Source organism: Tenebrio molitor, chromosome 4, assembly GCF_963966145.1.
Source record: "Tenebrio molitor chromosome 4, icTenMoli1.1, whole genome shotgun sequence".
Taxonomy (NCBI): domain Eukaryota; kingdom Metazoa; phylum Arthropoda; class Insecta; order Coleoptera; family Tenebrionidae; genus Tenebrio; species Tenebrio molitor.
This window is the reverse complement of record NC_091049.1, coordinates 16,388,634-16,414,961: the sequence shown is the minus strand read 5'-3', so window position 1 is coordinate 16,414,961 and position 26,328 is coordinate 16,388,634. Positions and strand designations below refer to the sequence as shown.

The 26,328-nt window shown below is 33.2% G+C and overlaps 1 long non-coding RNA gene across 1 annotated transcript; it reads left to right on the top strand.

Annotated features, from left to right (window-relative positions):
• Positions 1–21,390: 21,390 nt before the first annotated feature.
• On the top strand, positions 21,391–25,707 carry LOC138129016 (uncharacterized). Its single transcript, XR_011159014.1, has 3 exons — positions 21,391–21,865; positions 21,923–25,562; positions 25,616–25,707. It is a non-coding gene; the product is annotated as an uncharacterized lncRNA (long non-coding RNA).
• Positions 25,708–26,328: the final 621 nt, after the last annotated feature.

The window sequence follows — 26,328 nt, the reverse complement described above, 5'->3', positions numbered from 1 at the left end:
AAGTACCTTTGCGGGAGTTGAAGAATGATTCGGAATCCGGCTTTTTTATTCGTTTGTGATTGGCATAATTTCAAGGAATTTTGAGTATTTTTTAATCAGCAATCAAGTAAAATCGGTTATAAAAATATTTCACCAAATACTAGAGGGGTCAGCCGATTCCGTTTCATATTTTACATTTTTACGAATGGGTTTGCAGCGGGATTCTTATTTATAATAATTTAATGACAACTTTGTCTTCAAAATAATGAGGACTTTTTAAAAAGGTTCAGAAAGGCCAGCATAGTCTGTAACACAATTTCCAACAGAACATAACCTTAAAATTGATATCACGTAAAGGTACCTTTAAGGAACACGAATTCCCCAAAAGTACCTTTGCGGGAATTGAAGAATGATTCGGAATCCGGCTTGTTTATTCGTTTGTGATTGGGATAATTTCAAGGAATTTTGAGTATTTTTTAATCACCAATCAAGTAACATCGGTTATAAAAATATTTCGCCAAATACTAGAAGGGTCACCCGATTCCGTTTCATATTTTACATTTTTACGAATGGATGTGCAGCGGGATTCCTATTGATAATAATTTAATGACAACTTTGTCTTCAAAAAAATTAGTTCTTTTTAAAAAGGCTCAGAAGGGCCAGGATAATCTGTAACATCATTTCCAGTTGAACATACTCCTAAAACGCATATCACGTAAAGGTACTTTTGAGGAACACGAATTCCCCTAAAGAACCTTTGCGGGAATTGAAGAATGATTCGGAATCCGGGTTTTTAATTCGTTTGTGATTGGGATAATTTCAAGGAATTTTGAGTATTTTTTAATCACCAATCAAGTAAAACCGGTTGTAAAAATATTTCGCCAAATACTAGAGGGGTCACCCGATTCCCTTTCATATTTAACACTTTTAAGAATGAGATTGCAGCGGGATTCCTGTTGATAATAATTTAATGTCAACTTTGTCTTCAAGATAATTACGTATTTTTAAAAATTCGTTTGTGATTGAGATAATTTCAAGAATTTTTAGCATTTTTATAATTATCACTAATAAAAAAAAAAATTAGCCCCGAAGAGCACCGTTTTACAACAATTAATATAAAAAATCTCCTATGAATTGTAAAATTGGTACTTCGCTTCCGGCTTAATGTGAGTCATAAGCAAAAAAATTCAGTCGTTTGCAAACATTTTTTTAATATTTATGGGAGAATGAAATTCAGGTTTAAGGCAAAGATGACTGAAGGAAAGTTGATTGTATTTTGCATTAACATAATGTGCTGGAATATTTAACAAACACGCTGTATATTTTAGCTGTAGTAATTTTTAAATAACCATAGGAGTATTTTTTTGCGAGCCATTGCAAGGACGGCGCCGGCGTGTTAAACACCTGATCGGTGCTTGACTCTGATTTCAAGAGTATGAACTATTTATAGATTTCGAATCGAAATGTAATATATCCTTTGTTTAAAATGTGGGGCCTAATTAGGTGTTGTAAGAAGCAGTAAGTCGGGCAAGATTTTTAGGAACGATCTTGTACTCTGATGAAATAAATGTTAATTTTTTAGGTTTTGAGCAGTATTTCTTACAAGCAGTTGATTGTTTTGTAAGGCATTTTTGGAATTGGTTGGCCCCGTGCTTCCTGGAGTTTAAAGTGGAGACCCAATACGAGCCAGATGCCTGACCCACCCGCTTCACCCCGTACCTCGCCTTTTTTGTGTGTAGTTTTGTTTATGTTAACGCACCCCGTCGAGGGTGTAAAGGGGTCTAGCTTCAGTCTTTGTGTTATATGTCGATAAGAGAGCACGTCTCATTTATGCTGTATTTGTTTTCATCTTTTGATGGCATTATAATAAATATTACAACTGATATTTTAAATGAGTCTTACAGTTTACTGAAAACAAAATTTGCATTTTGTTTTATTTAAATAATAATAATTAAAACTTATCGGTGTGTTATTTTATACAGGGTGTTATTTTAATTTTTTTTTTATTAAAACGTATTTGTGTGTTATTTTATATAATGTACAGTAAGGTGTTGAAATGCACCTTCAGACTGGTACTGTTGAGAAAAAAGAACCCCTGGACTCCTTTCGATGTAAAGTGCACCCATAAACCGTGGATTAAATTCGATAAAATGCAAATAAAGAATTTGTGAAAAAAATCTTCGAACAGATCAATTTCTATTTTCACGTGATGTACAATGACTGATTCTGTTGGCAATGAAACAGTTGAAAAGTACTGGTGGTTTTTTGTCTCGTAATTGGCACTGACCGGATTTTTTAACTTGAGATGACATTAAATAGATTTTTGGTTATGCCGGTTATGTTTATGCTATTCCAATCAGATTTCCTTTCATTCATTCGTTTTTAAGAATGGGGCTGCAGCGGGATTCATGTTGATAATAATTTAATGTCAACTTTGTCTTCAAGATAATTAGGTCTTTATAAAAAGGTTCAGAAAGGCCAACATACTCTGTAACATCATTTCCAATAGAACATAACCTTAAAATTGATATCTCGTAAAAGTACTTTTGAAGAATACGAATTCCCCAAAAGTACCTTTACGGATTCCGATGACATTAATGAAATCGATGGCTTCTTTGCACCAAGGGTCTAAGGTTTCAAAGGCTAACCCTTTAAATACGTAATTTGATGAAATAATTGAACTATATTTGCTATGTTTGCGTTTGCAAGCCATTTCAGTGGTAAAACCTGAAACTTCAGAAGTTTTCAAAACGTAACTATCTGCAAGTGTATCTACAATAGTAATGTCCCAAACTAAAGGTTGACCTTTATTAATCCGTGGCCATCTGGGCGTTTTCCATCATCCCGAAACAGTCCGTTTGGTTCTAAAGTTGAATTAACATGAATAGAATTCAAAACCCGGTTGATAATAGAATTAATTTCAGTGTGTCTGGAAAATCTACCACTGCTTTTTGAACAACTTAGACCGTGGATGCCAATTTCGTCAACTTTCGTATTGCATTTGCAAATATGAGGTGTACAAAGATTACAACCCAATCTTAAACGAATACAAACTTGGAAAGAAGTGTTATCTAAAAGAGTACCAATATTAGGAGAAGGTATTGCATGTAAGCAAGAGTTTCTGCATTGCAAAGCCTTATAACCAGCCAAGTCTCTAGGTGATTTAAAGATTAAATCATTGGCAATTATTCGTTTGGTAATGATATTATCCCAATTCTTCTGAAATTGTGGGATTGTTGGTCTTTCGTTCTCAATTAATTATTAATTCATTATTACGAGTATAAGAAGTATTACTAGTTGTATAATTAACCCGGACAAGATGGTGTTTTAATGTGTTTGGATTAATTTATTTATTTTTAATTAAATTAATTCGACAAAAATATTAGTGCATAGAATCGGCTCTTCAACTAATATTAAGATCGTGTTTTCTGTTTATCTTAAAAAAGAAATCTTCATTCCAGGCCTGATAAGTACATATTGTATAGCCAGCGTCATTAAATCAAACGATCAGTTTTCGCCGAAGTTGTAAAACTTTCCCGCGCGATTTTTTTGTTTCGCTGTGAGAACGCTTGAAATGGAGCCTTTCCCGCTGTTTACGCTATTCTCACCACTCCCGTTGATGTAGCATTGTTGATTTATTTTTGTACTACGCTTATTAACTAATTGTCTAATTGGAGATGACACGAACAAAATGAAAAGTATTTTAGGACTTCCACCGCACAGTTCCACACCCCATTTAAATAATTTAATAATTTATAAAATATTAAATTTTACATAAAATTATATTTTCGAAATTTGTTACGCAACCCCTAGATACAGATTGGTACTGTTGAGAAACAAGAACTCCTTGAAAGTATCGTTGGATGTATAGTGCGCCCATAAAAGGTGGATTAATTTCGAAAAATGCAAACAAACAATTATTGAAAAACAATCTTCGGACAGATCAAATTCTATTTTCTAGAAGACATATTTTAATGAGAAAGTTGACCTTAAAATGTCATTAGGAAGCAATTGGCAACCCTCATTTTAAAGAATTTAAATAGCAAATGGGAGCCAATAGCTGTTACAAAAAACATGCATTCTCTTATAATTAACCATTGAAAGGATATTTTAAATTAGGGGTCACCCGATTTTCTTTCATATTTAATAATTTTAAGAATGGGGTTTCAGCGGAATTCCTGTTGATAATAATTTAATGTTAACTTTGTCTTCGTGAACGCGGCACTTCCAGAATTTTATTGAATATTTCCGTAAAATGATTAAAATATCCGGAACTGCAGCATCCTATGTATTTAATTACGGAATTAAGGGATTTTTCTTTGACAATGTACGAACTTGAAAAATTGCAAATCCGGAAGTGTAGCGTTCGAGAATAAAGAAAAAAAAAGTATTGTCTGTCATCCACACGACAATGAAAAAAAAAACAAAAAAAAAACAAAAAAAAACGTCCCCTGCACCGAAGAGATGTTGTACATGCTAATTACAATATATGTATTAGGCTTTCTTTAAAAAGGCTCAGAAATACCAGCATTGTCTGTAACATCATTTCCAATAGAACTTAAAATTAAAAGTTATATCACGTAAAGGTACTTTTGAAGAACACGAATTCCCCAAAAGTACCTTTGCGGGAATTGAAGAATGATCTAGAATTCGGCTTTTAATTCGTTTCAAAGAATTTTGAGTATTTTTTAATCACCAATCAAGTAAAATCGGTTGTAAAAAATATTTCCCCAAATACTAGAAGGGCCACCCGATTCCGTTTCACATTTAACATTTTTTAGAATGGGGTTGCAGCGGGATTCCTGTTGATAATAATTTAATGTCAACTTTGTCTTCAAAATAATTAGGTATTTTTAAAATGGCTCAGAAAGGCCAGCATAGTCTGTAACATCATTTCCAGTAGAACATACCTATATAATCTCAAGAATTGTAAAATTGATACTTGGCTTCCGGCTTAATGTGAGTCATAAGCAAAAAAAAATCAGTTGTTTGCAAACATTTTTTTAATATTTATTGGAGAATGAAATTCAGGTTTTAGGCAAAAATGATTGAGGAAAAATTGATTGTATCTTGCATTAATATAATGTGGCGGAATATTTAACAAACACGTTGTATATTTTAGCTGTAGTAATTTTTAAATAACCATAGGAGTATTTTTTATTGGGAGCCATTGCAAGGACGGCGATGTTGAACACCTGATCGGTGCTTGACCCTGATTTCGAGAGAATGAACTATTTATAGATTTAGAATCGAAATGTAATGTAGCCTTTGTTTAAAATGTGGGGCCTAATTAGGTGTTGTAAAGAGGAGTAAGTCGGGCAAGATTTTTAGGAACGATCTTGTACTCTGATGAAATAAATGTTAATTTTTTAGGTTTTGAGCAGTACATATTTCTAACAAGCAGTTGATTGTTTACTGAAAATAAAATATGCATTTTGTTTTATTTAAATAATAATAATTAAAACTTATCGGTGTGTTATTTTATATAATGTACAGTAAGGTGTTGAAATGCACATTCAGACTGGTACTGTTGAGAAAAAAGAACCCCTGGACTCCTTTGGATGTAAAGTGCACCCATTAACCGTGGATTAAATTCCATAAATTGCAAACAAACAAATTGTGAAAAAAATCTTCCTGCACATCAATTTCTATTTTCACGTGATGAACAATGATTGAGTCTGTTGGCAATAAAACAATTGAAAACCACTGGTGGTTTTTTGTCTTGTAATTGGCACTGACTGATTTTTTAAACTTGAGATGACATTAAAAAGATTTTTGGTTATGCCGGTTATGTTTATGCTATTCCAATCAGATTCCCTTTCATTCATTCGTTTTTAAGAATGGGGCTGCAGCGGGATTCATGTTGATAATAATTTAATGACAAATTTGTCTTCAAAATAATTAGGTCTTTTTAAAAAGGCTCAGAAAGGCCAGGATAGTCTGTAACATCATTTCCAATAGAATATAACCTTAAAATTGATATCACGTAAAGGTAGTTTTGAGGAACACAAATTCCCCAAAAGTACCTTTGCGGGAATTGAAGAATGATTCGGCATCCGGCTTGTTTATTCGTTTGTGATTGGGATAATTTTAAGGAATTTTGAGTATTTTTTAATCACCAATCAAGTAAAATCGGTTGTAAAAAATATTTTGCCAAATACAAGAGGGGTTACCCGATTCTCTGTCATATATAATATTTTTAAGAATGGGGTTGCAGCCGGACTCCTGTTGAAAACAAATTAATAAGTATGTATCAACTTTGCCTTCAAAATAATTAGGACTTTTTAAAAAGATTCAGAAAGGACAGCATAGTCTGTAACACAATTTCCAATAGAACATAACCTTAAAATTGATATCACGTAAAGGTACATTTGAGGATCACGAATTCCCCAAAAGAACCTTTGCGTGAATTGAAGTATGATTCGGAATCCGGCTTGTTTATTCGTTTGTGATTGGGATAATTTCAAGGAATTTTGAGTATTTTTTAATCACCAATCAAGTAACATCGGTTATAAAAATATTTCGCCAAATACTAGAAGGGTCACCCGATTCCGTTTCATATTTTACATTTTTACGAATGGATGTGCAGCGGGATTCCTATTGATAATAATTTAATGACAACTTTGTCTTCAAAATAATTAGGTCTTTTTAAAAAGGCTCAGAAAGGCCAGCATAGTCTCTAACATCATTTCGAATTAAACATACTCCTAAAACACATATCACGTAAAGGTACTTTTGAGGAACACGAATTCCCCAAAAGTACCTTTGCGGGAGTTGAAGAATGATTCGGAATCCGGCTTTTTTATTCGTTTGTGATTTGGATAATTTCAAGGAATTTTGAGTATTTTTTAATCACCAATCAAGTAAAATCGGTTATAAAAATATTTCACCAAATACTAGAGGGGTCACCCGATTCCGTTTCATATTTTACATTTTTACGAATGGGGTTGCAGCGGGATTCCTATTGATAAAAATTTAATGACAACTTTGTCTTCAAAATAATTAGGTCTTTCTAAAAAGGCTCAGAAAGGCCAGGATAGTCTGTAACATCATTTCCAATTGAACATACACCTAAAACGCATATCACGTAAAGGTACTTTTGAGGAACACGAATTCCCCAAAAGTACCTTTGCGGGAATTGAAGAATGATTCGGAATCCGACTTTTTTATTCGTTTATGATTGGGATAATTTCAAGGAACTTTGAGCATTTTTTAATCACCAATCAAGTAAAATCGGCTATAAAAATATTTTTCCAAATACTAGAGGAGTCACCCGATTCCGTTTCATATTTTACATTTTTACGAATGGGGTTGCAGCGGGATTCCTATTGATAATAATTTAATGACAACTTTGTCTTCAAAATAATTAGGACTTTTTAAAAAGGTTCAGAAAGCCCGGCATAGTCTGTAACACAATTTCCAATAGAACATAACCTTAAAATTGATATAACGTAAAGGTACTTTTGAGGAACACGAATTCCCCAAAAGTACCTTTGCCGGAATTGAAGAATGATTCGGCATCCGGCTTTTTTATTCGTTTGTGATTATAATAATTTCACGGAATTTTGAGTATTTTTAAATCACCAATCAAGTAAGATCGGTTATAAGAAATACTTCTCCAAATACTAGAGTGGTCACCTTATTCCGTATCATATTTTAAATTTTTACGAATGGGGTTGCAGCGGGATTCCTATTGATAATAATTTAATGACAAGTTTGTCTTCAAAATAATTAGGAATTTTTAAAAAGGTTCAGAAAGCCCAGCATAGTCTGTAACACAATTTCCAATAGAACATAACCTTAAAATTGATATCACGTAAAGGTACATTTGAGGATTACGAATTCCCCAAAAGAACCTTTGCGGGAATTGAAGTATGATTCGGAATCCGGCTTGTTTATTCGTTTGTGATTGGGATAATTTCAAGGAATTTTGAGTATTTTTTAATCACCAATCAAGTAAAATCGGTTATAAAAACATTTGGCCAAAAACTAGAGGGGTCATCCGATTCCGTTTCATATTTTACATATTTACGAATGGGGTTGCAGCGGGATTCCTATTGATAATAATTTAATGACAACTTGGTCTTCAAAATAATTAGGTCTTTTTAAAAAGGCTTAGAAAGGCCAGGATAATCTGTAACATCATTTCCAATTGAACATGCTCCTAAAACGGATATCACGTAAAGGTACTTTTGAGGAACACGAATTCCCCAAATGTACCTTTGCGGGAATTGAAGAATGATCCGGAGTCCGGCTTGTTTATTCGTTTGTGTTTGGGATAATTTCAAAGAATTTTGAGTATTTTTTAATAACCAATCAAGTAAAATCGGTTGTAAAAGATATTTTGCCAAAAACTAGAAGGGTCGCCCGATTCCGTTTCATATTTTACATATTTACGAATGGGGTTGCAGCGGGATTCCTATTGATAATAATTTAATGACAACTTTGTCTTCAAAAAAATTAGTTCTTTTTAAAAAGGCTCAGAAGGGCCAGGAACATCTGTAACATCATTTCCAGTTGAACATACTCCTAAAACGCATATCACGTAAAGGTACTTTTGAGGAACACGAATTCCCCAAAAGTACCTTTGCGGGAATTGAAGAATGATTCGGAATCCGACTTTTTTATTCGTTTGTGAATGGGATAATTTTAAGGAATTTTGAGTATTTTTTAATCACCAATCAAGTAAAAGCGGTTATAAAAATATTTCCACAAATATTAGATGGGTCACCCGATTCCGTTTCATATTTTACATTTTTACGAGTGGGGTTGCAGCGGGATTCCTATTGGTAATAATTTAATGACAAATTTGTCTTCAAAATAATTAGGTCTTTTTAAAAAGGCTCTGAATGGCCAGCATAGTCTATAACATCATTTCCAATTGAACATACTCCTAAAACGCATATCACGTAAAGGTACTTTTGAGGAACACAAATTCCCCAAAAGTACCTTTGCGGGAATTGGAGAATGATTCGGAATCCGGCTTTTTTATTTATTTGTGTTTGGGATAATTTCAAGGAATTTTGAGTATTTTTTAATCACCAATCAAGTAAAATCGGTTATAAAAATATTTCACCAAATACTAGAGGGGTCATCCGATTCCGTTTCATATTTTACATATTTACGAATGGGGTTGCAGCGGGATTCCTATCGATAATAATTTAATGACAACTTTGTCTTCAAAACAATTAGGTCTTTTTAAAAAGGCTTAGAAAGGTCAGGATAATCTGTAACATCATTTCCAATTGAACATGCTCCTAAAACGGATATCACGTAAAGGTACTTCTGAGGAACACGAATTCCCCAAAAGTACCTTTGCGGGAATTGAAGAATGATCCGGAATCCGGCTTGTTTATTCGTTTGTGTTTGGGATAATTTCAAGGAATTTTGAGTATTTTTTAATAACCAATCAAGTAAAATCGGTTGTAAAAGATATTTTGCCAAAAACTAGAAGGGTCACCCGATTCCGTTTTATATTTTACATTTTTACGAGTGGGGTTGCAGCGGGATTCCTATTGGTAATAATTTAATGACAAATTTGTCTTCTAAATAATTAGGTCTTTTTAAAAAGGCTCTGAAAGGCCAGCATAGTCTGTAGCATCATTTCCAATTGAACATACTCCTAAAACGCATATCACGTAAAGGTACTTTTGAGGAACACGAATTCCCCAAAAGTACCTTTGCGGGAATTGAAGAATGATTCGGAATCCGACTTTTTTATTCGTTTGTGAATGGGATAATTTTAAGGAATTTTAAGTATTTTTTAATCACCAATCAAGTAAAAGCGGTTATAAAAATATTTCCACAAATACTAGATGGGTCACCCAATTCCGTTTCATATTTTACATTTTTACGAATGGGGTTGCAGCGGGATTCCTATTGTTAATAATTTAATGACAAACTTGTCTTCAAAATAATTAGGTCTTTTTAAATAGGCTCAGAAAAGCCAGCATTGTCTGTAACATCATTTTTAATAGAACATAACCTTAAAATTGATATCACGTAAAGGTACTTTTGAGGAACACAAATTCCCCAAAAGTACCTTTGCGGGAATTGGAAAATGATTCGGAATCCGGCTTTTTTATTTATTTGTGTTTGGGATAATTTCAAAGAATTTTGAGTATTTTTTAATCATCAATCAAGAAAAACGGGTTGTAAAAATATTTCGCCAAATACTAGAGGGGCCACCCGATTCCGTTTCATATTTTACATTTTTAGGAGTGAGGTTGCAGCAGGATTCCTGTTGATAACAATTCAATGTTAACTTTGATTTCAAAATATTAGGCCTTTTTAAAAAGGTTCAGAAAGGCCACCATAGTCTGTTACACAATTTCCAATAGAACATAACCTTAAAATTGATATCACGTAAAGGTACTTTTGAAGAACACGAATTCCCCAAAGGTACCTTTGCGGGAATTGAAAAATGACTCGAAATCCGGCTTTTTTATTTGTTTGTGTTTGGGACAATTTCAAGGAATTTTGAGTATTTTTTAATAACCAATCAAGTAAAATCGGTTGTAAAAGATATTTTGCCAAAAACTAGAAGGGTCGCCCGATTCCGTTTCATATTTTACATATTTACGAATGGGGTTGCAGCGGGATTCCTATTGATAATAATTTAATGACAACTTTGTCTTCAAAATAATTAGGTCTTTTTAAAAAGGCTCAGAAAAGCCAGCATTGTCTGTAACATCATTTTAAATAGAACATAACCTTAAAATTGATATCACGTAAAGGTACTTTTGAGGAACACAAATTCCCTAAAAGTACCTTTGCGGGAATTGGAAAATGATTCGGAATCCGGCTTTTTTATTTATTTGTGTTTGGGGTAATTTCAAAGAATTTTGAGTATTTTCTAATCACCAATCAAGTAAAATCGGTTATAAAAACATTTGGCCAAAAACTAGAGGGGTCATCCGATTCCGTTTCATATTTTACATATTTACGAATGGGGTTGCAGCGGGATTCCTATTGATAATAATTTAATGACAACTTTGTCTTCAAAAAAATTAGTTCTTTTTAAAAAGGCTCAGAAGGGCCAGGATAATCTGTAACATCATTTCCAGTTGAACATACTCCTAAAACGCATATCACGTAAAGGTACTTTTGAGGAACACGAATTCCCCAAAAGTACATTTGCGGGAATTGAAGAATGATTCGGAATCCGACTTTTTTATTCGTTTGTGAATGGGATAATTTTAAGGAATTTTGAGTATTTTTTAATCACCAATCAAGTAAAAGCGGTTATAAAAATATTTCCACAAATACTAGATGGGTCACCCGATTCCGTTTCATATTTTACATTTTTACGAGTGGGGTTGCAGCGGGATTCCTATTGGTAATAATTTAATGACAAATTTGTCTTCAAAATAATTAGGTCTATTTAAAAAGGCTCTGAATGGCCAGCATAGTCTATAACATCATTTCCAATTGAACATACTCCTAAAACGCATATCACGTAAAGGTACTTTTGAGGAACACGAATTCCCCAAAAGTACCTTTGCGGGAATTGAAGAATGATTCGGAATCCGACTTTTTTATTCGTTTGTGAATGGGATAATTTTAAGTAATTTTGTGTATTTTTTAATCACCAATCAAGTACAATCGGTTATAAAAATATTTCACCAAATACTAGAGGGGTCATCCGATTCCATTTCATATTTTACATATTTACGAATAGGGTTGCAGCGGGATTCCTATCGATAATAATTTAATGACAACTTTGTCTTCAAAACAATTAGGTCTTTTTAAAAAGGCTTAGACAGGATAATCTGTAACATCATTTCCAATTGAACATGCTACTAAAACGGATATCACGTAAAGGTACTTTTGAGGAACACGAATTCCCCAAAAGTACCTTTGCGGGAATTGAAGAATGATCCGGAATCCGGCTTGTTTATTCGTTTGTGTTTGGGATAATTTCAAGGAATTTTGAGTATTTTTTAATAACCAATCAAGTAAAATCGGTTGTAAAAGATATTTTGCCAAAAACTAGAAGGGTCACCCGATTCCGTTTCATATTTTACATATTTACGAATGGGGTTGCAGCGGGATTCCGATTGATAATAATTTAATGACAACTTTGTCTTCAAAAAAATTAGTTCTTTTTAAAAAGGCTCAGAAGTGCCAGGATAATCTGTAACATCATTTCCAATTGAACATACTCCTAAAACGCATATCACGTAAAGGTACTTTTGAGGAACACGAATTCCCCAAAAGTACCTTTGCGGGAATTGAAAAATGATTCGGAATCCGACTTTTTTATTCGTTTGTGAATGGGATAATTTTAAGAAATTTTGAGTATTTTTTAATCACCAATCAAGTAAAATCGGTTATAAAAATATTTCGCCAAATACTAGAGGGGTCACCCGATTCCGTTTCAAATTTTACATTTTTACGAATGGGGTTGCAACAAGATTCCTATTGATTATAATTTAATGACAAACTTGTCTTCAAAATAATTAGGTCTTTTTAAAAAGGTTCAGAAAAGCCAGCATTGTCTGTAACATCATTTTAAATAGAACGTAACTTTAAAATTGATATCACGTAAAGGTACTTTTGAGGAACACGAATTGCCTAAAAGTACCTTTGCGGGAATTGAAGAATGATTCGGAATCCGGCTTGTTTATTCGTTTGTGACTGGGATAATTTTAAGGGATTTTGAGTATTTTTTAATCACCAATCAAGTAAAATCGGTTATAAAAATATTTCACCAAATACTAGAGGGGTCATCCGATTCCGTTTCATATTTTACATATTTACGAATGGGGTTGCAGTGGGATTCCTATTGATAATAATTTAATGACAACTTTGTCTTCAAAATAATTAGGTCTTTTTAAAATGGCTTAGAAAGGCTAGGATAATCTGTAACATCATTTCCAATTGAACATGTTCCTAAAACGGATATCACGTAAAGGTACTTTTGAGGAACACGAATTCCCCAAAAGTACCTTTGCGGGAATTGAAGAATGATCCGGAATCCGGCTTGTTTATTCGTTTGTGTTTGGGATAATTTCAAGGAATTTTGAGTATTTTTTAATAACCAATCAAGTAAAATCGGTTGTAAAAGATATTTTGCCAAAAACTAGAAGGGTCACCCGATTCCGTTTCATATTTTACATATTTACGAATGGGGTTGCAGCGGGATTCCGATTGATAATAATTTAATGACAACTTTGTCTTCAAAAAAATTAGTTCTTTTTAAAAAGGCTCAGAAGTGCCAGGATAATCTGTAACATCATTTCCAATTTAACATACTCCTAAAACGCATATCACGTAAAGGTACTTTTGAGGAACACGAATTCCCCAAAAGTACCTTTGCGGGAATTGAAAAATGATTCGGAATCCGACTTTTTTATTCGTTTGTGAATGGGATAATTTTAAGAAATTTTGAGTATTTTTTAATCACCAATCAAGTAAAATCGGTTATAAAAATATTTCGCCAAATACTAGAGGGGTCACCCGATTCCGTTTCAAATTTTACATTTTTACGAATGGGGTTGCAACAAGATTCCTATTGATTTTAATTTAATGACAAACTTGTCTTCAAAATAATTAGGTCTTTTTAAAAAGGTTCAGAAAAGCCAGCATTGTCTGTAACATCATTTTAAATAGAACGTAACTTTAAAATTGATATCACGTAAAGGTACTTTTGAGGAACACGAATTGCCTAAAAGTACCTTTGCGGGAATTGAAGAATGATTCGGAATCCGGCTTGTTTATTCGTTTGTGACTGGGATAATTTTAAGGGATTTTGAGTATTTTTTAATCACCAATCAAGTAAAATCGGTTATAAAAATATTTCACCAAATACTAGAGGGGTCATCCGATTCCGTTTCATATTTTACATATTTACGAATGGGGTTGCAGTGGGATTCCTATTGATAATAATTTAATGACAACTTTGTCTTCAAAATAATTAGGTCTTTTTAAAATGGCTTAGAAAGGCTAGGATAATCTGTAACATCATTTCCAATTGAACATGTTCCTAAAACGGATATCACGTAAAGGTACTTTTGAGGAACACGAATTCCCCAAAAGTACATTTGCGGGAATTGAAGAATGATTCGGAATCCGACTTTTTTATTCGTTTGTGAATGGGATAATTTTAAGGAATTTTGAGTATTTTTTAATCACCAATCAAGTAAAAGCGGTTATAAAAATATTTCCACAAATACTAGATGGGTCACCCGATTCCGTTTCATATTTTACATTTTTGCGAGTGGGGTTGCAGCGGGATTCCTATTGGTAATAATTTAATGACAAATTTGTCTTCAAAATAATTAGGTCTATTTAAAAAGGCTCTGAATGGCCAGCATAGTCTATAACATCATTTCCAATTGAACATACTCCTAAAACGCATATCACGTAAAGGTACTTTTGAGGAACACAAATTCCCCAAAAGTACCTTTGCGGGAATTGGAGAATGATTCGGAATCCGGCTTTTTTATTTATTTGTGTTTGGGATAATTTCAAGGAATTTTGTGTATTTTTTAATCACCAATCAAGTAAAATCGGTTATAAAAATATTTCACCAAATACTAGAGGGGTCATCCGATTCCGTTTCATATTTTACATATTTACGAATGGGGTTGCAGCGGGATTCCTATTGATAATAATTTAATGACAACTTTGTCTTCAAAATAATTAGATCTTTTTAAAAAGGCTCAGAAGGGTCAAGATAATCTGTAACATCATTTCCAATTGAACATACTCCTAAAACGCATATCACGTAAAGGTACTTTTGAGGAACACGAATTCCCCAAAAGTACCTTTGCGGGAATTGAAGAATGATTCGGAATCCGACTTTTTTATTCGTTTGTGAATGGGATAATTTTAAGTAATTTTGTGTATTTTTTAATCACCAATCAAGTACAATCGGTTATAAAAATATTTCACCAAATACTAGAGGGGTCATCCGATTCCATTTCATATTTTACATATTTACGAATGGGGTTGCAGCGGGATTCCTATCGATAATAATTTAATGACAACTTTGTCTTCAAAACAATTAGGTCTTTTTAAAAAGGCTTAGACAGGATAATCTGTAACATCATTTCCAATTGAACATGCTACTAAAACGGATATCACGTAAAGGTACTTTTGAGGAACACGAATTCCCCAAAAGTACCTTTGCGGGAATTGAAGAATGATCCGGAATCCGGCTTGTTTATTCGTTTGTGTTTGGGATAATTTCAAGGAATTTTGAGTATTTTTTAATAACCAATCAAGTAAAATCGGTTGTAAAAGATATTTTGCCAAAAACTAGAAGGGTCACCCGATTCCGTTTCATATTTTACATTTTTACGAGTGGGGTTGCAGCGGGATTCCTATTGGTAATAATTTAATGACAAATTTGTCTTCTAAATAATTAGGTCTTTTTAAAAAGGCTCTGAAAGGCCAGCATAGTCTGTAACATCATTTCCAATTGAACATACTCCTAAAACGCATATCACGTAAAGGTACTTTTGAGGAACACGAATTCCCCAAAAGTACCTTTGCGGGAATTGAAGAATGATTCGGAATCCGACTTTTTTATTCGTTTGTGAATGGGATAATTTTAAGGAATTTTAAGTATTTTTTAATCACCATTCAAGTAAATGCGGTTATAAAAATATTTCCACAAATACTAGATGGGTCACCCAATTCCGTTTCATATTTTACATTTTTACGAATGGGGTTGCAGCGGGATTCCTATTGTTAATAATTTAATGACAAACTTGTCTTCAAAATAATTAGGTCTTTTTAAATAGGCTCAGAAAAGCCAGCATTGTCTGTAACATCATTTTTAATAGAACATAACCTTAAAATTGATATCACGTAAAGGTACTTTTGAGGAACACAAATTCCCCAAAAGTACCTTTGCGGGAATTGGAAAATGATTCGGAATCCGGCTTTTTTATTTATTTGTGTTTGGGATAATTTCAAAGAATTTTGAGTATTTTTTAATCATCAATCAAGAAAAACGGGTTGTAAAAATATTTCGCCAAATACTAGAGGGGCCACCCGATTCCGTTTCATATTTTACATTTTTAGGAGTGAGGTTGCAGCAGGATTCCTGTTGATAACAATTCAATGTTAACTTTGATTTCAAAATATTAGGCCTTTTTAAAAAGGTTCAGAAAGGCCACCATAGTCTGTTACACAATTTCCAATAGAACATAACCTTAAAATTGATATCACGTAAAGGTACTTTTGAAGAACACGAATTCCCCAAAGGTACCTTTGCGGGAATTGAAAAATGACTCGAAATCCGGCTTTTTTATTTGTTTGTGTTTGGGACAATTTCAAGAAATTTTGAGTATTTTTTAATAACCAATCAAGTAAAATCGGTTGTAAAAGATATTTTGCCAAAAACTAGAAGGGTCGCCCGATTCCGTTTCATATTTTACATATTTACGAATGGGGTTGCAGCGGGATTCCTATTGATAATAATTTAATGACAACTTTGTCTTCAAAATAATTAGGTCTTTTTAAAAAGGCTCAGAAAAGCCAGCATTGTCTGTAACATCATTTTAAATAGAACATAACCTTAAAATTGATATCACGTAAAGGTACTTTTGAGGAACACAAATTCCCTAAAAGTACCTTTGCGGGAATTGGAAAATGATTCGGAATCCGGCTTTTTTATTTATTTGTGTTTGGGGTAATTTCAAAGAATTTTGAGTATTTTCTAATCACCAATCAAGTAAAATCGGTTATAAAAACATTTGGCCAAAAACTAGAGGGGTCATCCGATTCCGTTTCATATTTTACATATTTACGAATGGGGTTGCAGCGGGATTCCTATTGATAATAATTTAATGACAACTTTGTCTTCAAAAAAATTAGTTCTTTTTAAAAAGGCTCAGAAGGGCCAGGATAATCTGTAACATCATTTCCAGTTGAACATACTCCTAAAACGCATATCACGTAAAGGTACTTTTGAGGAACACGAATTCCCCAAAAGTACATTTGCGGGAATTGAAGAATGATTCGGAATCCGACTTTTTTATTCGTTTGTGAATGGGATAATTTTAAGGAATTTTGAGTATTTTTTAATCACCAATCAAGTAAAAGCGGTTATAAAAATATTTCCACAAATACTAGATGGGTCACCCGATTCCGTTTCATATTTTACATTTTTACGAGTGGGGTTGCAGCGGGATTCCTATTGGTAATAATTTAATGACAAATTTGTCTTCAAAATAATTAGGTCTATTTAAAAAGGCTCTGAATGGCCAGCATAGTCTATAACATCATTTCCAATTGAACATACTCCTAAAACGCATATCACGTAAAGGTACTTTTGAGGAACACAAATTCCCCAAAAGTACCTTTGCGGGAATTGGAGAATGATTCGGAATCCGGCTTTTTTATTTATTTGTGTTTGGGATAATTTCAAGGAATTTTGTGTATTTTTTAATCACCAATCAAGTAAAATCGGTTATAAAAATATTTCACCAAATACTAGAGGGGTCATCCGATTCCGTTTCATATTTTACATATTTACGAATGGGGTTGCAGCGGGATTCCTATTGATAATAATTTAATGACAACTTTGTCTTCAAAATAATTAGATCTTTTTAAAAAGGCTCAGAAGGGTCAGGATAATCTGTAACATCATTTCCAATTGAACATACTCCTAAAACGCATATCACGTAAAGGTACTTTTGAGGAACACGAATTCCCCAAAAGTACCTTTGCGGGAATTGAAGAATGATTCGGAATCCGACTTTTTTATTCGTTTGTGAATGGGATAATTTTAAGTAATTTTGTGTATTTTTTAATCACCAATCAAGTACAATCGGTTATAAAAATATTTCACCAAATACTAGAGGGGTCATCCGATTCCATTTCATATTTTACATATTTACGAATGGGGTTGCAGCGGGATTCCTATCGATAATAATTTAATGACAACTTTGTCTTCAAAACAATTAGGTCTTTTTAAAAAGGCTTAGACAGGATAATCTGTAACATCATTTCCAATTGAACATGCTACTAAAACGGATATCACGTAAAGGTACTTTTGAGGAACACGAATTCCCCAAAAGTACCTTTGCGGGAATTGAAGAATGATCCGGAATCCGGCTTGTTTATTCGTTTGTGTTTGGGATAATTTCAAGGAATTTTGAGTATTTTTTAATAACCAATCAAGTAAAATCGGTTGTAAAAGATATTTTGCCAAAAACTAGAAGGGTCACCCGATTCCGTTTCATATTTTACATATTTACGAATGGGGTTGCAGCGGGATTCCGATTGATAATAATTTAATGACAACTTTGTCTTCAAAAAAATTAGTTCTTTTTAAAAAGGCTCAGAAGTGCCAGGATAATCTGTAACATCATTTCCAATTGAACATACTCCTAAAACGCATATCACGTAAAGGTACTTTTGAGGAACACGAATTCCCCAAAAGTACCTTTGCGGGAATTGAAAAATGATTCGGAATCCGACTTTTTTATTCGTTTGTGAATGGGATAATTTTAAGAAATTTTGAGTATTTTTTAATCACCAATCAAGTAAAATCGGTTATAAAAATATTTCGCCAAATACTAGAGGGGTCACCCGATTCCGTTTCAAATTTTACATTTTTACGAATGGGGTTGCAACAAGATTCCTATTGATTATAATTTAATGACAAACTTGTCTTCAAAATAATTAGGTCTTTTTAAAAAGGTTCAGAAAAGCCAGCATTGTCTGTAACATCATTTTAAATAGAACGTAACTTTAAAATTGATATCACGTAAAGGTACTTTTGAGGAACACGAATTGCCTAAAAGTACCTTTGCGGGAATTGAAGAATGATTCGGAATCCGGCTTGTTTATTCGTTTGTGACTGGGATAATTTTAAGGGATTTTGAGTATTTTTTAATCACCAATCAAGTAAAATCGGTTATAAAAATATTTCACCAAATACTAGAGGGGTCATCCGATTCCGTTTCATATTTTACATATTTACGAATGGGGTTGCAGTGGGATTCCTATTGATAATAATTTAATGACAACTTTGTCTTCAAAATAATTAGGTCTTTTTAAAATGGCTTAGAAAGGCTAGGATAATCTGTAACATCATTTCCAATTGAACATGTTCCTAAAACGGATATCACGTAAAGGTACTTTTGAGGAACACGAATTCCCCAAAAGTACCTTTGCGGGAATTGAAGAATGATCCGGAATCCGGCTTGTTTATTCGTTTGTGGTTGGGAAAATTTCAAGGAATTGTGAGTATTTTTTAATCACCAATCAAGTAAAATCGGTTATAAAAATATTTCGCCAAAAACTAGAAGGGTCATCCGATTCCGTTTCATATTTTACATATTTACGAATGGGGTTGCAGCGGGATTCCTATTGATAATAATTTAATGACAACTTTGTCTTCAAAATTTTTAGGTCTTTTTAAAAAGGCTCAGAAAGGCCAGCATTGTCTGTAACATCATTTCCAATAGAACATAACCTTAAAATTGATATCACGTAAAGGTACTTTTAAGGAACACGAATTCCCCATAAGTACCTTTGCGGGAATTGAAGAATGATTCGGAATCCGGCTTGTTTATTTGTTTGTGATTGGGATAATTTCAAGGAATTTTGAGTATTTTTTAATCATCAATCAAGTAAAATCAGTTGTAGAAATATTTCGCTAAATACTAGAGGGGTCACCCGATTCCGTTTCATATTTTGCATTTTTAGGAGTGGGGTTGCAGCAGGATTCCTGTTGATAACAATTCAATGTTAACTTTGACTTCAAAATAATTAGGTCTTTTTAAAAAGGTTCAGAAAGGCCAGCATATTCTGTTACACAATTTCCAATTGAACATAACCTTAAAATTGATATCACGTAAGGGTTCTTTTGAAGAACACGAATTCCCCAAAGGTACCTTTGCGGGAATTGAAAAATGATTCGGAATCCGGCTTTTTTATTTATTTGTGTTTGGGACAATTTCAAGGAATTTTGGGTATTTTTTAATAACCAATCAAGTAAAATCGGTTGTAAAAAATATTTCGCCAAATTGTACTAGAGGGTCACCCGTTTCCGTTTCATATTTAATATTTTTAAGAATGGGGTTGCAGCGGGATTCCTGTGGATAGCAATTTAATGTCAGCTTTGTCTCCAAAATAATTAGATCTTTTTAAAAGTCTCAGATAGGCCAGCATAGTCTGTAACATCATTTCCAATAGAATATAACCTTAAAATTGATATCACGTAGGGGTACTTTTGAAGAACACGAATTCCCCAAAAGTATTTTTTTTTTAAAGTGAATTCACAAAGAGGAATATTTTTTTATAAAGTTGGCCGAAATGTAATGCGGTATAGGCAGGGAATTGCCTGACGTATTTTTAATTAATTCAGAGGCTAATTAATACTGCTGATTTTTTTCTTGAAGTTAAGACTGCATAAGCTAGGCAACTATTTTCGCTTTAACTTAAGTTCTTCGAAAGTACCAATAGAGTATAAAAAGTTCTGAAATTTTAGGCAACCAATTTTGCTGCGAAAGTCCTCGAAAGTCTTGAAGGTTCCCCAAAATTCCTTCAAACGTCTAGCTTTGCTACAAACCAAAAAAAACACCCCATAAGTATCTTTGCATACTTTTTTTGCAAAAATTATCTTTTCTTTACTTTTCTTTATAAAAATGGCTTCAGGTAAAAATTAGATGAATTTTAGTGAAATCCTCACCTTCGTACGACAACGAATAAAAAAGCTCCCCGAAAGTCCCTTTCTACATACATATATATGTACATTACTATGTGGGTATATATATTATAACATAAAAGTGATTATTTCCTTCATGTGTCTAGCAACCAACTGCGTGACAAATATTGACCAATCAAAACGAGAAAACAAAAAATAACCCGATAAAATTTCTCTAAAATGCACACTGTGCAATAATCGGATATAAAATGTCGGTACCTGCTTTTTTTTAATTATTTTGAATAAAAAGAATTGGAAATATTGCGTTTGTTTTCATTCAATTTAGGAAATAATCAGCCGTATACCCCTCGTGCAACATTTTAATATCGGCAAATTTTTTGCTAATGAACTCAAACATCCATAAATTATTCGGTCAGAAGACCAATTTATTATCAAATAAAAGCCCTCGGCTTCGTCTCGTGCTCTTATGTATGTAGGGTAAAGATGTATTAAAATTTGAAAGTGGATTTATTTCATAATGAAAAAATTTGGAAAAATGTAAAATTTTGTTGGCCATGGAAATGCTGTTTTTAGCTATCGTTACTTCTTTACCGCCTGTACTTTGTCCAAAAAATAAATATGTAAAAGTCAATAATAAGTGTAAAAATAAGACATTTAACTGAAACAGGATACTCACATTTTAATAAAAACAACAATTAAAAGTTTTAACGCCAAAAACAAAATGTTAACACTTCTAACTGTGTGCCAAATTTCAACAAGCTCTGCTAAATCGTTCTGAAATAGTTATTTACATTAGAGTACGGGATGTGAATTTTCCGGCACGATAACTGGTTTCGGGCACGATGGCGCAGCCGAGTGCCTGATTAGTTGGAGGGCCGGAAAATACGTCCCGTACGACATTTGTATTAGACTTTTCGGCTGACCAAAATATTAAATCTTTTAAAAATCAAGACTAATTTTATTGTAGAATTTGACATCGTCAATAAAAAATCGAATGCTGTGGAATCAATTCCTTGACGACCGTGACCGCTCATTTGTTTTTTTCTTAACAAATTATTTGCCGGCTAAATTTTCACGGTCGTGCTTCAAAATTTGATTTTGGTGTATTAATCGAGTGAAAAAAATGTCTAGTATATAATATAGAGTGAGTTAAATGTGACACCAGAGGCAGTACAACTAGTGGCAGGACTAAATTCTGAATTATTACCACAAAAATCGAAACAACGTTACATAGGACAATTTTTTCTCAAGAAAGTATGTAATAACTATTCTTTAATTCACAAATTTTTAATAAACCATATTTTATTACAGACAGTTTTATTAATAGGTGTTTGTGGTGCCTGTCTCTGAAAGGAGTTATATACTCTGAAAATGGAAAATGTCAAGAGAAGATATTATATTGATAACTGACACAAAAACCAATATTTGTAGATCGTTTGCCATTACCAATCCAAACTGGGTTGAAACTGTGAAGAAATATATGGAAGTCAGGTTAAACTGATATTAATACAATTAAAACAATTTCAAATAGTGCCATGCGTCTGTCAACATCATTTGATAATTCTCTTGAAGAAAGTAATAGCTATCTTGAGTTTAAATATCCTCAAGAAACAAGATTTCGTCTACGAACAACAGATTGGAAAATAAGTGATCAAGATTTAACTGATGCAGGCCCTTCGAACGCTAATCTTGAAGATAAATTCGGAAACGTCAAAAAGTGTCATAAAATTTCTGGAGAAAAATTAGTTTTTCGATGTGAAGACTGCAACAGAGATTTCAAAAAGGAAAAGGGCCTTAAAATTCATAGATCAAGGATTCATGGACTAATGAGCCAATCGTTTTCGTCAAAATCATTTTCTTCAGAAATTAATAAAACAAGAAGGAAAACTGAAGAAATTAATAACACTTCATTTAATTGCACGGATTATGAGAAGCAATTCGGATCTCAAGATAATCATTCTAGTGGACAACAAAGATTAAATTGTAATTTGTGTCCTGGAAAATCTTTTAAGGATAATACCAGATTGAAAATTCACGTAGATAAGTATCATACAAATAGTAACCTACCAACTTCTTCTAATTTCTCTTCAACGGGTTCTATCACAAAATTGCTTATTAATTTAAAACAGCAGCTACCAACTATTAGAAGATTGCCTAAAGCTTGTAGACATTTAGCTTCTGATAAATTAAGTTCAATTATTAATAATTGTCTTTCGACCAAATCAATCTCTTCATTTGAGGATCTTTTGCTATTCTCTTATAGAGCTTTCAATGTAGCCGAGAAATCTGATAAATCATTGAATAAGCATATAAAAGAAAATCTTTCTAATTTTGAAGTACCTCAAATACGAACATCTTCTAAGAGACGAACACATTTATCACTAGCTAAGAAAGTGGAAGCAAAAGTAGCCGATTTTGATATCAAAGGAGCTGTTAAATTATTGTCCTCGGATGACTCATTAGCTTCATTCAATGAAGATGTTGCTGAAGAATTAAAAAAAAAACATCCTTCATCATCTCGCGAACTTTTTTTTCCAGACGCTTTCAAAACGGGAGACTTTTCTTTAATAGTTAATGAGCAAAACGTTCGAGAAGCTATCAATTCCTTTCCTGCCGGTTCTTCACCAGGTTTAGATGGCATGAGACCACAATATTTAAAAGATATTATATCTTTATCAGCGGGCGAAGCAGGTCAGCGGGCACTAAGAGCTTTAACAAAACTATGCAATTTTTTATTGTCTGGCCAACTTCCTTCAGAAATTTGTCATTTATTATATGGTGCGTCTTTATGCGCCCTTCATAAGAAAGATGGAGGAATTAGACCGATCGCTATAGGAAACTGTTTACGAAGATTGACCTCAAAGCTTGCTTGTTTTCAAAGTCGTAATATTGTAAATTCGTATTTATCTCCACACCAACTTGGAGTGGCAACTAAGCTAGGATGCGAAGCAGCAATTCATACTACACGTACCTTTGTGAATAACGACCTAAACCGTAGCAAAGTTGTTCTTAAATTAGATTTCAAAAACGCATTTAACTCAGTCGAACGAGATTGTATTCTGAAAGAAGTCCAATGTCATACCCCACTTCTTTACCCTTATCTTTATCAATGCTATAGGAATCCTTCAACTTTATTTTTTGGTGATCATTTAATTTCTTCTTCTGTTGGAGCTCAACAAGGAGATCCTTGTGGTCCTATGATTTTTAATCTTGCCATTCAACCAATTATTTTATCTTTGAATTCCGAACTGAATATTTGGTATTTAGATGATGGAACCCTAGCTGATTACCCAGAAGTAGTTTTGTCCGACTTTAAGAAAGTTATCAATTTATCCAGAAAAATTGGTCTTGAATTAAACTTTAACAAATGCGAGATCTTTAGCTGTTCTGGAGACACAGATTTAAAAGTCATAAAGGAATTTCAAAATTTAGCACCAGGTATTAAAATTTGTGACCGAGGAAGTTTATCTCTTTTAGGCTCTCCAATCTTTGACCAAGGCTTCAAAAACACTGTCGAAAAAACTATTATTACAGTTGAAAATCTTTTAAATAAAGCTGAATTTCTTAGCAGACACGTGGCTTATACCTTAATCAAGAACTGTCTTTTCATACCAAAATTTAATTTTTTATTAAGAACAACTCCTTTTTGGAAATTTTCTAATTACGTTAATTCCATTGATTCTTCTTTAAAGTCTTCTTTAGAAAAAATACTTAATTTACGTTTAACTGATTTACAATGGTGTCAGTTCACTTTACCGATTAGATTTGGTGGACTGGGAATTCGCCGCATTTCCGATATTTGCCTCCCTGCTTTCCTATCTTCAGTTCATGGTGTTAAAAAGCTTGTTTCTCAATTACTAAATTCAAAGGATAATGAGCTTATTATTCACCATTATGATGAAGCTTTAGCAGTCTGGGATGTAGAAAATGAGAACGAAAGACCCACAATTCCACAATTTCAGAAGAATTGGGATAATATCAATATCAAAAGAATAATTGACAATGACTTAATCTTTAATTCATCTAGGGACTTGGCTCGTTTTAAGGCTTTGCAATGCAGAAAATCAGGATCTTGGTTACATGCAATACCTTCTCCTAATATTGGTACTCTTTTAGATAACACTTCCTTCCAAGTTTGTATTGGTTTAAGATTGGGTTGTAATCTTTGTACACCTCATATTTGCAAATGCAATGCGAAAGTTGATGAAATTGGTATTCACGGTCTAAGTTGTTCCAAAAGCAGTGGTAGATTTTCAAGACACACTGAAATTAATTCTATTATCAACCGGTCTTTGACTTCTATTCATGTTAATTCAACTTCAGAACCAAACGGACTATCTCGTGATCACGGAAAACGCCCTGATGGGATGACTTTAGTACCGTGGAATAAAGGTCAACCTTTGGTTTGGGACGTTACTGTCGTAGATACACTTGCAGACAGTTACGTATTGAAAACATCTGAAGTCTCAGGTTTTGCCGCTGAAATGGCTTGCAAACGCAAACATAACAAATATCGTTCAATTATTTCGTCAAACTACGTATTTAAAGGTTTAGCCTTTGAAACCTTAGGCCCTTGGTGCAAAGAAACAATAGATTTTATTAATGTCATCGGAGACCGACTTATCGCGGAATCAGGGGATTCAAAATCTAAGAAATTCCTTTTTGAGAGGATTTCCCTTGCCATTCAACGTGGAAACGCTGCAAGCATTTGGGGCACTTTTCCAGATTCCGCATTATTATCGGAAATTTTCGCATTGTAAATTAAAAATGTCATTTTATGTTAAATTTTAATAAATTAATTAAGGATTTCAAATAAAATTGACAAATATTTGAACCTTGATTGCCCTATGGACACAAGATTGAAGTTCCTAAAATGATTCGTGATGACTGATGGCCTTCCTTCAACATCAAAAACAAAATGTACTGTGTTGCAGCTACAGCTCAAACAATGGTGAGTTGTGTCACAATCTTCGATACAGTGCTTTAATCTACTTGAATTTTTAGCAGTTGCTTCCAATGTAACCATCCAACATTGAGAATTCCATCATCAGCACCAGTACAACATATTGACATTCAACCCAGAAGTAATAAAGCTGACAGTTACCAAATTGTTTCTGCATTGTTCTCTAAAGTGGAGAATTGTAACAATAATGTTTACAACTGTAATTTTACAAAATAAATTATGTTAATGTTGCAAATTATTAAAATGTCTTGTACTTAACCACTACTTCCTGGTGAAAACGAATCATCTTTCTTCAGGTGAATACAAGATTTTGGGGTTAGAATGTTTTGTATATTTTTATTTTCCAGTTGCACTTTAGCACTAACAGCTAGTACTGGATAAAGTAGGCACACAAAACCATATATCAACTTCTGTGGTTTAGTTTTATTGTGCAATTTTGCAGATATTTATGATATACCTGACAATTGTCAAACTTTTTGACATATACAGCTGCCAACCCAATAGGTATTTTCCCTGTTACGATAATTTTCTTTTTCGATCGATATAAATTAAACAAACACATTTATCGGAAAAATTATACAGGGAAATGTGTTTTTTTATACCAAGTTAAAGTAACGTATGGACACTTTAATTTTAAATTAACTGTGAAAAGAATAAATCAACGGTGTCCGCACATTTTTCCTGTACTCCACTAGATTTTTCCCACATTCCACTAGAAATTTTTGACATTGTACGGGAAATCGCACCTCCCTTG